A 10,054-nucleotide genomic window follows, 5' to 3' on the forward strand; every position below is an offset into this window, starting at 1 on the left:
TCTGGATGGGGGAGAGTAACTGGGCTACCAGATTCCAGATTTCAGTGTTCTGCTTCTGGAAGGAGATGTCTATGACTTCATTCTCTGACTCCATAGCGAAGGCAGACACCTCCTGCCAGACAGGCTGTGGGACTTGCTGGGTTAGGGGACTGGGAGGCTGAGAACCAGGTGGGTCTGACTGGACACTCTATAGAGTCCTGAAAAGTCCCTACTTTCTTTCCTCTGGCCCCAGAAGTGCAAGTCCCAAGCAGGGACCACTTCTGAAAGGCAGCAGGACCCTGTGGTCCCTGCGCCCCATCCCCCACCCTGTCCTCTGCATGACTTTTGTCTGTGGAAAAACTTTAGCCCAGGAATAAGCTTAATCAGAGAAATGAGAAAAGGCAGAAACAAAGGAAAACAGTCAAAGGAGACCAAATAATAATTCAGTTCAGTTCAGTCACTCAGTCGTGTCCGACTCTTTGTGACCCCATGAATCGCAGCACGCCAGGCCTCCCTGTCCATCACCATCTCCCGGAGTTCACTCAGATTCATGTCCATCGAGTCCGTGATGCCATCCAGCCATCTCATCCTCGGTCGTCCCCTTCTCCTCCTGCCCCCAATCCCTCCCAGCATCAGAGTCTTTTCCAATGAGTCAACTCTTCTCATGAGATGGCCAAAGTACTGGAGTTTCAGCTTTAGCATCATTCCTTCCAAAAGAAATCCCAGGGCTGATCTTCAGAATGGACTGGTTGGATCTCCTTGCAGTCCACGGGACTCTCAAGAGCCTTCTCCAGCACCACAGTTCAAAAGCATCAATTCTTTGGCGCTTAGCCTTCTTCACAGTCCAACTCTCACATCCATACATGACCACAGGAAAAACCATAGCCTTGACTAGACAGACCTTAGTCGGCAAAGTAATGTGTTGGTCATAACTTTTCTTCCAAGGAGCAAGCGTCTTTTAATTTCATGGCTGCAGTCACCATCTGCAGTGATTCTGGAGCCCAAAAATATAAAGTCTGACACCGTTTCCACTGTTTCCCCATCGATTTCCCATGAAGTGATGGGACCGGATGCCATGATCTTCGTTTTCTGAATGTTGAGATTTAAGCCAACTTTTTCACTCTCCTCTTTCACTTTCATCAAGAGGCTTTTCAGCTCCTCTTCACTTTCTGCCATAAGGGTGATGTCATCTGCATATCTGAGGTTATTGGTATTTCTCCCGGCAATCTTGATTCCAGCTTGTGTTTCTTCCAGTCCAGCGCTTCTCATGATGTACTCTGCACATAAGTTAAATAAGCAGGGTGACGATATACAGCCTTGACGTACTCCTTTTCCTATTTGGAACCAGTCAGTTGTTCCATGTCCAGTTCTAACTGTTGCTTCCTGACCTGCATACAGATTTCTCAAGAGGCAGGTCAGGTGGTCTGGTATTCCCATCTCCTTCAGAATTTTCCACAGCTTATTGTGATCCACATAGTCAAATGATCCATGATCCATGGATCCAGCGGATGTTGGCAATTTGATCTCTGGTTCCTCTGGCTTTTCTAAAACCAGCTTGAACGTCAGGGAGTTCACGGTTCATGTATTGCTGAAGCCTAGCTTGGAGAATTTTGAGCATTACTTTACTAGCATGTGAGATGAGTGCAATTGTGCGGTAGTTTGAGCATTCCTTGGCATTGCCTTTCTTTGGAATTGGAATGAAAACTGACCTTTTCCAGTCCTGTGGCCACTGCTGAGTCTTCCAAATGTGCTGGCATATTGAGTGCAGCACTTTCACAGCATCATCTTTCAGGATTTGAAACAGCTCAAGTGGGAATTCCATCACCTCCACTAGCTTTGTTCGTAGTGATGCTTTCTAAGGCCCACTTGACTTCACATTCCAAGATGTCTGGTTCTAGATTAGTGATCACATCATCATGATTATCTGGGTCGTGAAGATCTTTTTTGTATAGTTCTTCTGTGTATTCTTGCCACCTCTTCTTAATATCTTCTGCTTCTGTTAGGTCTAGACCATTTCTGTCCTTTACTGAGCCCATCTCTGCATGAAATGTTCCCTTGGTATCTCTAATTTTCTTGAAGAGATCTCTAGTCTTTCCCATTCTGTTGTTTTCCTCTCTTTCTTTGCATTGATCACTGAAAAAGGCTTTCTTGTCTCTTCTTGCTGTTCTTTGGAACTCTGCATTTAGATGCTTATATCTTTCCTTTTCTCCTTTGTTTTTTGCCTTTCTTCTCTTCACAGCTATTTGTAAGGCCTCCCCAGACAGCCATTTTGCTTTTTTGCATTTCTTTTCCATGGGGATGGTCTTGATCCCTGTCTCCTGCACAATGTCACAAACCTCCGTCCATAGTTCATCAGGCACTCTATCAGATCTAGGCCCTTAAATCTATTTCTTACTTCCACTGTATAATCATAAGGGATTTGAACAGAGATCATTCTGTCGTTTTTGAGATTGCATCCAAGTACTGCATTTCACCGTCTTTTGTTGACCATGATGGCTACTCCACTTCTTCTGAGGGATTTCTGCCCGCAGTAGTAGATATAATGGTCATCTGAGTTAAATTCACCCATTCAGTCCATTTTAGTTTGCTGATTCCTAGAATGTTGATATCCACTCTTGGCATCTCTTGTTTGACCACTTCCAATTTGCCTTGATTCATCAACCTGACATTCCAGGTTCCTATGCAATATTGCTCTTTACAGCATCAGATCTTGCTTCTATCACCAGTCCCATCCAAAACTGGGTATTGTTTTTGCTTTGGCTCCATCCCTTCATTCTTTCTGGAGTTATTTCTCCACTGATCTCCAGTAGCATATTGGGCACCTAATGACCTGGGGAGTTCCTCTTTTGGTATCCTATCATATTGCCTTTTCATACTGTTCATGGGGTTCTCAAGGCAAGAATACTGAAGTGGCTTGCCATTTCCTTCTCCAGTGGACCACGTTCCGTCAGACCTCTCCAGCATGACCCGATCGTCTTGGGTTGCCCCGCAGGCATGGCTTGGTTTCATTGAGTTAGACAAGGCTGTGGTCCTAGCGTGATTAGATTGACTAGTTTTCTGTGAGTATGGTTTCAGTGTGTCTGCCCTCTGATGCCCTCTTGCAACACCTACCATCTTACTTGGGTTTCTCTTACCTTGGACGTGGGGGTATCTCTTCACGGCTGCTCCAGCAAAGCACAGCCACTGCTCCTTACCTTGGGTGAGGGGTATCTCCTTACCGCCACCATTCCTGACCTTCAACGTGGGATGGCTCCTCTAGGCCCTCCTGCGCCTGCACAGCCACCACTCCTCGGGTTGCTCCTCCTGGCTGTGGGCCCTGGCCTCGGGCATGGGTGGCTCCTCCCACCTGCCGCCCCTAACCTCGGACGCAGGGTAGCTCCTCCTGGCCACCACTGACATACTCATTAATAACCTCATGCGAAGAGTTGACTCATTGGAAAAGACTCTGATGCTGGGAGGGATTGGGGGCAGGAGAAGAAGGGGACGACCGAGGATGAGATGGCTGGATGGCATCACTGACCCAATGGACGTGAGTCTGAGTGAACTCCGGGAGATGGTGATGGACAGGGAGGCCTGGCGTGCTGTGATTCATGGGGTCGCAAAGAGTCGGACACGACTGAGCAACTGAACTGAACTGAACTGAACTGAACTGGAGAACAGTCAAACGGCTGTGAAAAGAAGAGAAGTGAAAGGCAAAGGAGAAAAGGAAAGATATACCCATCTGAATGCAGAGTTCCAAAGAATAGCAAGGAGAGATAAGAAAGCCTTCCTCAGTGATTAATGCAGAGAGATAGGGGAAAACAATAGAATGGGAAAGACTAGAGATCTCTTCAAGAAAATTAGAGATATGAAGGGAATTTTTCATGTAAAGATGGGCACAATAAAGGACAGAAATGGTAGGGACTTAACAGAAGCAGAAGATATTAAGAAGAGGTGGCAAGAATACACAGAAGAACTATACAAAAAAGATCTTCATGACCAAGATAATCACGATGGTGTGATCACTGACCTAGAGCCAGACAACTTGGAATGTGAAGTCAAGTGGGCCTTAGAGCATCACTACGAACAAAGCTAGCGGAGGTGATGGAATTCCCAATTGAGCTGTTTCAAATCCCGAAAGATGATGCTGTGAAAGTGCTGCACTCAATATGCCAGCAAATTTGGAAGACTCAGCAGTGGGCACAGGACTGGAAAAGGTCAGTTTTCATTCCAATTCCAAAGAAAGGCAATGCCAAAGAATGCTCAAACTATCACACAATTGAACTCATCTCACATGCTAGCAAAGTAATGCTCAAAATTCTCCAAGCTAGGCTTCAACAGTACGTGAGCTGTGAACTTCCAGATATTCAAGCTGGGTTTAGAAAAGGCAGAGGAACGAGAGATCAAATTACCAACATCCGCTGGATCATGGAAAAAGCAAGAGAGTTCCAGAAAAACATCTATTTTTGCTTTATTGACTATGCCAAAGCCTTTGACGGTGTGGATCACAATAAGCTGTGGAAAATTCTGAAAGAGATGGGAATACAGACCACCTGACCTGCCTCTTGAGAAATCTGTATGCAGGTCAGGAAGCAACAGTTAGAACTGGACATGGAACAACTGACTGGTTCCAAATAGGAAAAGGAGTACGTCAAGGCTGTATATCGTCACCCTGCTTATTTAACTTCTATGCAGAGTACGTCATGAGAAACGCTGGGTTGCAGGAAGCACAAGCTGGAGTCAAGATTGTCAGGAGAAATACCAATAACCTCAGATATGCAGATGACATCACCCTTATGGCAGAAAGTGAAGAGGAACTAAAAGCCTCTTGATGAAAGTGAAAGAGGAGAGTGAAAAAGTTGGGTTAAAGCTCAACATTCAGCAGACTAAGATCATGGCATCTGGTCCCATCACTTCATGGGAAATCGATGGGGAAACAGTGGAAACGGTGTCAGACTTTACTTTTTTTGGGCTCCAAAAGCACTGCAGATGGTGATTGCAGCCATGAAATTAAAAGACGCTTATTCCTTGGAAGAAAAGTTATGGCCAATCTAGACAGTTTATTGAAAAACAGAGACATTACTTTGCCAACAAATGTCCGTCTAGTCAAAACTGGTTTTTCTAGTAGTCAAGTATGGATGTGAGAATTGGACTGTAAAGAAGGCTGAGCGCTGAAGAATTGATGCTTTTGAACTGGGGTGTTGGAGAAGACTCTTGAGAGTCCCTTGGACTGCAAGGAAATCCAACCAGTCCATCCTAAAGGAAATCAGTCCTGACTATTCATTGGAAGGACTGATGCTGAAGCTGAAACTCCAACACTTTGGTCACCTGATGTGAAGAACTGACTCATTTGAAACTGACTCTGATGCGGGAGGAGAAGGGGACGACAGAGGATGAGATAGTTGGATGGCATCACTGACTCAATGGACATGAGTTTGAGTGAACTCTGGGAGTTGGTGATGGACAGGGAGGCCTGGTGTGCTGCAGTCCATGGGGTTGCAAAGTGTCGGACATGACTGAGCAGAGCAGCACAGGGTTTTCCATAATATTGTAAGCTATAGCCTGTGAGTTGTCTTATAGATACCCAAATCCCCACCAGGTGGAGAAGTTAACTACCTGATGACCAGACTGTAGCTGTGACATAAAGTCTGACGCAATTCCAAGGGCTGGCCTCCAAGAAATGCAAACTATCTGACCCTGGAACCGAAGATTAACTGTGCTTAAAACAATTAAAATGATGCTGGTCAGACCACTGATGACCAATTTCAAGATGATTGTTGGAGCTGACTGTGCTGTTTCTGCATGTAGACCTCTCCCTCAGCCTATTAAAGCTCTTGCCCCTTGATTGTCAGTGGGGGGATTCGGCCTTTGGACACGAGTGCCCCCCTCCCTCCCAATCCCGAATTGCTGGCATCTGAAATTAAGCAAACGTTTCTGTCCATCAACCTGGCTCCTCTATTGGCTTTTGAGGGGAGAGCATCGGACCCCAGTTTCAGTAATGCTTCTACAGCTCGGAATCTGGGATAAGGTTGTCAAGACCCCCATGGGTGCATACCTGCTACCCCAGAAATGCAGTATGAGCAAAGCCAACTTCTGTGGTTGAAAACTACTGTGGTCACTCCCTCAACATTTTATTTGGAAAAATTTTAGAGTAAAGTTGAAAGAGCGGAACCATCAACACCTCATTTAGCCTCACCGATTGGTTGCATTTTGCTCCCACATTTGTTTAATTGCTCTTGCCCCCTCTATGTTTGCTGGACCATTTGAGAGTGACTAACTGGCGTAAGGATGCTGCACTCCTAAATAGTTCAACATTATATCCCAAGAAAAGGGTTTTCTCCTCTATCAATACAATGATCATATCCACAAATATAACACTGATACAAGAATACTATTTAGCATACAGTTCCTATTCAAATTGCTTTCATAATCATATCCTTTGTACATTATTTTCCTTTCTGATCCAAGATCCAAGCAAGGATCAAACAGCTGTTAGCTGCATGTCTTTCCCTTCTCCTTTAATTTAAAACAGGTCCTTGACCTTTTTTGGTTCATCTTCCATGAAAGTGGCATATATACATTTTAAAATTAATTTTTATGGGAGTAGAGTTGGAGAAGGAAATGGCAACCCACTCCAGTGCTCTTGCCTGGAGAATCCGAGGGACGGGGGAGCCTGGTGGGCTGCCGTCTATGGGGTGGCACAGAGTCGGGCACGACTGAAGCGACTCAGCAGCAGCAGCAGAGTCACTTTACAATGCTGTGTTGGTTTCTACTGTACAGCAAAGAGAATCAGCTGTACATATACACATGCCCTTCTTTTCTTCCCATGTACGTCACCACAAAGCATTGAGTAGAGTTCCTTGAGCTATACAGTAGGCTCTCATTAGTAATCTTTCACACGTGGTATTGAAACTGTTTTTTTTTGAAGAGTTCAAGCGAGCTGCTTTAAAAAATGTATCATTTTTTGAACAAATCTGATTATTCTTCCTCATAATTCTTTAGATTCAGGGTCAGCATTTACAGTAGGAATACTTCATTGGTGCTGTGGTTTATTTCACAACTGGGAGGCACAGACAATGTTAGATTGTCTCATTTTGTGTGACGACAGGTTTTACTCTTATGTTAAGGTGGTATCCACTGGGTTTCTCCATTGAAAAGTTTCCTTTATCCCTTTATATTTTGTCGGTAATCTATGGTGCAATATTTGTATCTTGATCCTCAACAACTTTCCCCGTTGGTTTTAGCATCCACGGATGATCCCTTCCGGAAGGAATCATTGCACTGCTGCTTGTGGGATGGCTGATCTCCCCTCATTCTGTAATTCCTACTCTGGCATTCTTTTGTAAAGAAAACATCTTCTCCACTCTCTGCTCCCATTTATCTTTGAGTATCACTATGGGTTCATGGATTTCTAACACATATAACATTATAATCCTTCATCATTATTCTTTCTGTTATTTAAACTATCCTAAATTTGTACAATGAGAGTCCCCATTCAAACTGAATCCTGTGTTCTCAATTAAGATAAAGACATATTTGGGGGGATTCTTGACCAAAGATCCATCTCAGGTAGGTCTCTCAAGTTCTCTAAAACTGCATCACCTCTCTTAGAAAGTGAAGATTATTATGGTTATTGTGTGAGTCATTTGTGATTGATTGATTGGTGTGTTCAACCTTGCAATAGGTTGAGTATTTGTTCGACATTATCATTACCAACATCCTTCCAAACGAATTAATTTCTATGATACTTGTGACTTCCAATTACTGCTTCCAATGCAATTTATGATTAAACTTGCTTAAATTTACATTCTGAAGCTTTAAGTATTGCTCTTCTGAAGGCAACTAGATGGGGTTAAATGGGGACAAACTCTAGTGAAACAGTTTCACTAGAAAGACAGCTTCACTAGTGAAACAAAGATGGCCAAGGGAATAACTGTACACAGATTGAAGGAGGAAGCAAAAGATACACTTCTCCCATACATACACATCATACAAATATATCGACATATGTATATTTCGTGCTTTGAAACAGAATCTTAAATGAGTAAAACTTGGACTGGGTATAAATTCAAGGTAGGACACTTACACTTCTCCTTTAAAAGCTGAAGGTAGTTACCCTGTGCAATTGTGGATGTACAATTTGGGCCAAGGAGACAGATCTATCAAGGAACAGAGTAGCTTTTTTCTTTCAACTAATGTACAGCACTGTTTAAGGTGTACAGCATCAGTTCAGGTCAGTCACTCAGTCGTGTCCGACTCTTTGCGACCCCATGAATCGCAGCACGCCAGGCCTCCCTGTCCATCACCAGCTCCCGGAGTTCACTCAGACTCACGTCCATCGAGTCCGTGATGCCATCCAGCCATCTCATCCTCGGTCGTCCCCTTCTCCTCCTGCCCCCAATCCCTCCCAGCATCAGAGTCTTTTCCAATGAGTCAACTCTTCTCATGAGGTGGCCAAAGTACTGGAGTTTCAGATTTAGCATCATTCCTTCCAAAAGAAATCCCAGGGCTGATCTTCAGAATGGACTGGTTGGATCTCCTTGCAGTCCAAGGGACTCTCAAGAGTCTTCTCCAACACCACACAGTGATTCAGTATATGTATATGTAATGCAAAATGATTGCCATGCTATCCTAAGTCGCTTCAGTCGTGTCCGACTCTGTGCGACCCTATGGACAGCAGCCTTCCAGGCTCCTCTGTCCACAGGATTCTTCAGGCAAGAATACTGGAGTGGGTTGCCATTTCCTTCTCCCTAAAATGAGAGTAATTAGTCTCTAAAAAGAAACTCTCTTCCCTCCCCTTCCAAATGATCACAGGAGCTAAGAGAGCATCTATTTTCTAGAACATAAGGAAAGCCTCTTATATGCTTTCCTATACGGCTAACGTAAGAATTTCTTTCTAATCAGTGATTAGTTTTACTCTTAAGATGAAATGTGAGAATATTAGAAAGCAAAAAATTACACTATTTCTAACCTTTTAGTTACCTAGGATGAAATTAACACTATCAAGACAGAAAGGCACCTTCTCTTTAAATGCTCTCAATAGAACAACTGCATTTAAATAAGAAATGATTACCACAAAATAATTACCACAATGTTTAGTTAACATCCATCACCTCACATAGTTTCAAAAACAAGTTTCCCCTGCGATGAGGACTTTAAGAATTTCCTCTTTTGGAAACTTTCAAATACACCATATAGCATTGTTGATTACAGCCGTCATGTTACACATTACATCCCCAGGACCTACTTATCTTACAACTTTGTACCTTGTGACCACCGCCCAATTTCCCCCACAGGAGGGAGCCTTATGGCACCATCTGTTCCTTAGTCAGTACCGCCATCTGGTGGTGGTATGTTTCAATAGCAAGTCAAGGAGCAGATGGGGAAAATGCGGGGCGTGAATTTGTTAGTGAAGTCAGTGCTAGTCGCTCAGTCGCTCTTTGAGACTCCATGGACTGAAGTCCACCAGGCTCTTCTGTCCATGGAATTCTCCAGGCAAGACTGTGGAGCGGGTTGTTAATTTACACGATTTAAAAGAAGCCGTAGCAGGGAACAACTCTGAGTAACAGCATTTCCATACTTCACCTCCAGAAGGCTTACTTCAACAGCAGCAACATCTTAGTGCGACAAAGGAATCAGACACTACCCTGAATGCAAGCGCATTAATTCATTCAGCAAATATACACTGAGCACCCATTGTGTGCCACCCAGCATTCTGGGCACTTAGGGTTCATCAGTGAACAGGAGACAAAAATTCCACCGTTTAACATGGGTTCCTTTCACCATGCTCTCTATATAGTACGGGAGAAGGAAATGGCTACCCATTCCAGTATTCTTGCCTGGAAAATCCCTTGGACAGAGGAGCCTGATGGGCTGCTGTCCATGCTGTCACACGGAGTCGGACAAAAACTGAAGTGACTTAGCACGCATGAATACATTGGAGAAGGAAATGGCAACCCACTCCAGTGTTCTTGCCTGGAGAATCCCAGGGACGGGGGAGCCTGGTGGGCTGCTGTCTATGGGGTCTCAGAGTCGAACACGACTGAAGTGACTTAGTAGCAGGAGCTATATAGTATATAAACTAGTCTAGATAATT

The sequence above is a fragment of the Ovis aries genome, chromosome 1 (assembly GCF_016772045.2).
Source record: "Ovis aries strain OAR_USU_Benz2616 breed Rambouillet chromosome 1, ARS-UI_Ramb_v3.0, whole genome shotgun sequence".
NCBI classification, from domain to species: Eukaryota; Metazoa; Chordata; class Mammalia; order Artiodactyla; family Bovidae; genus Ovis; species Ovis aries.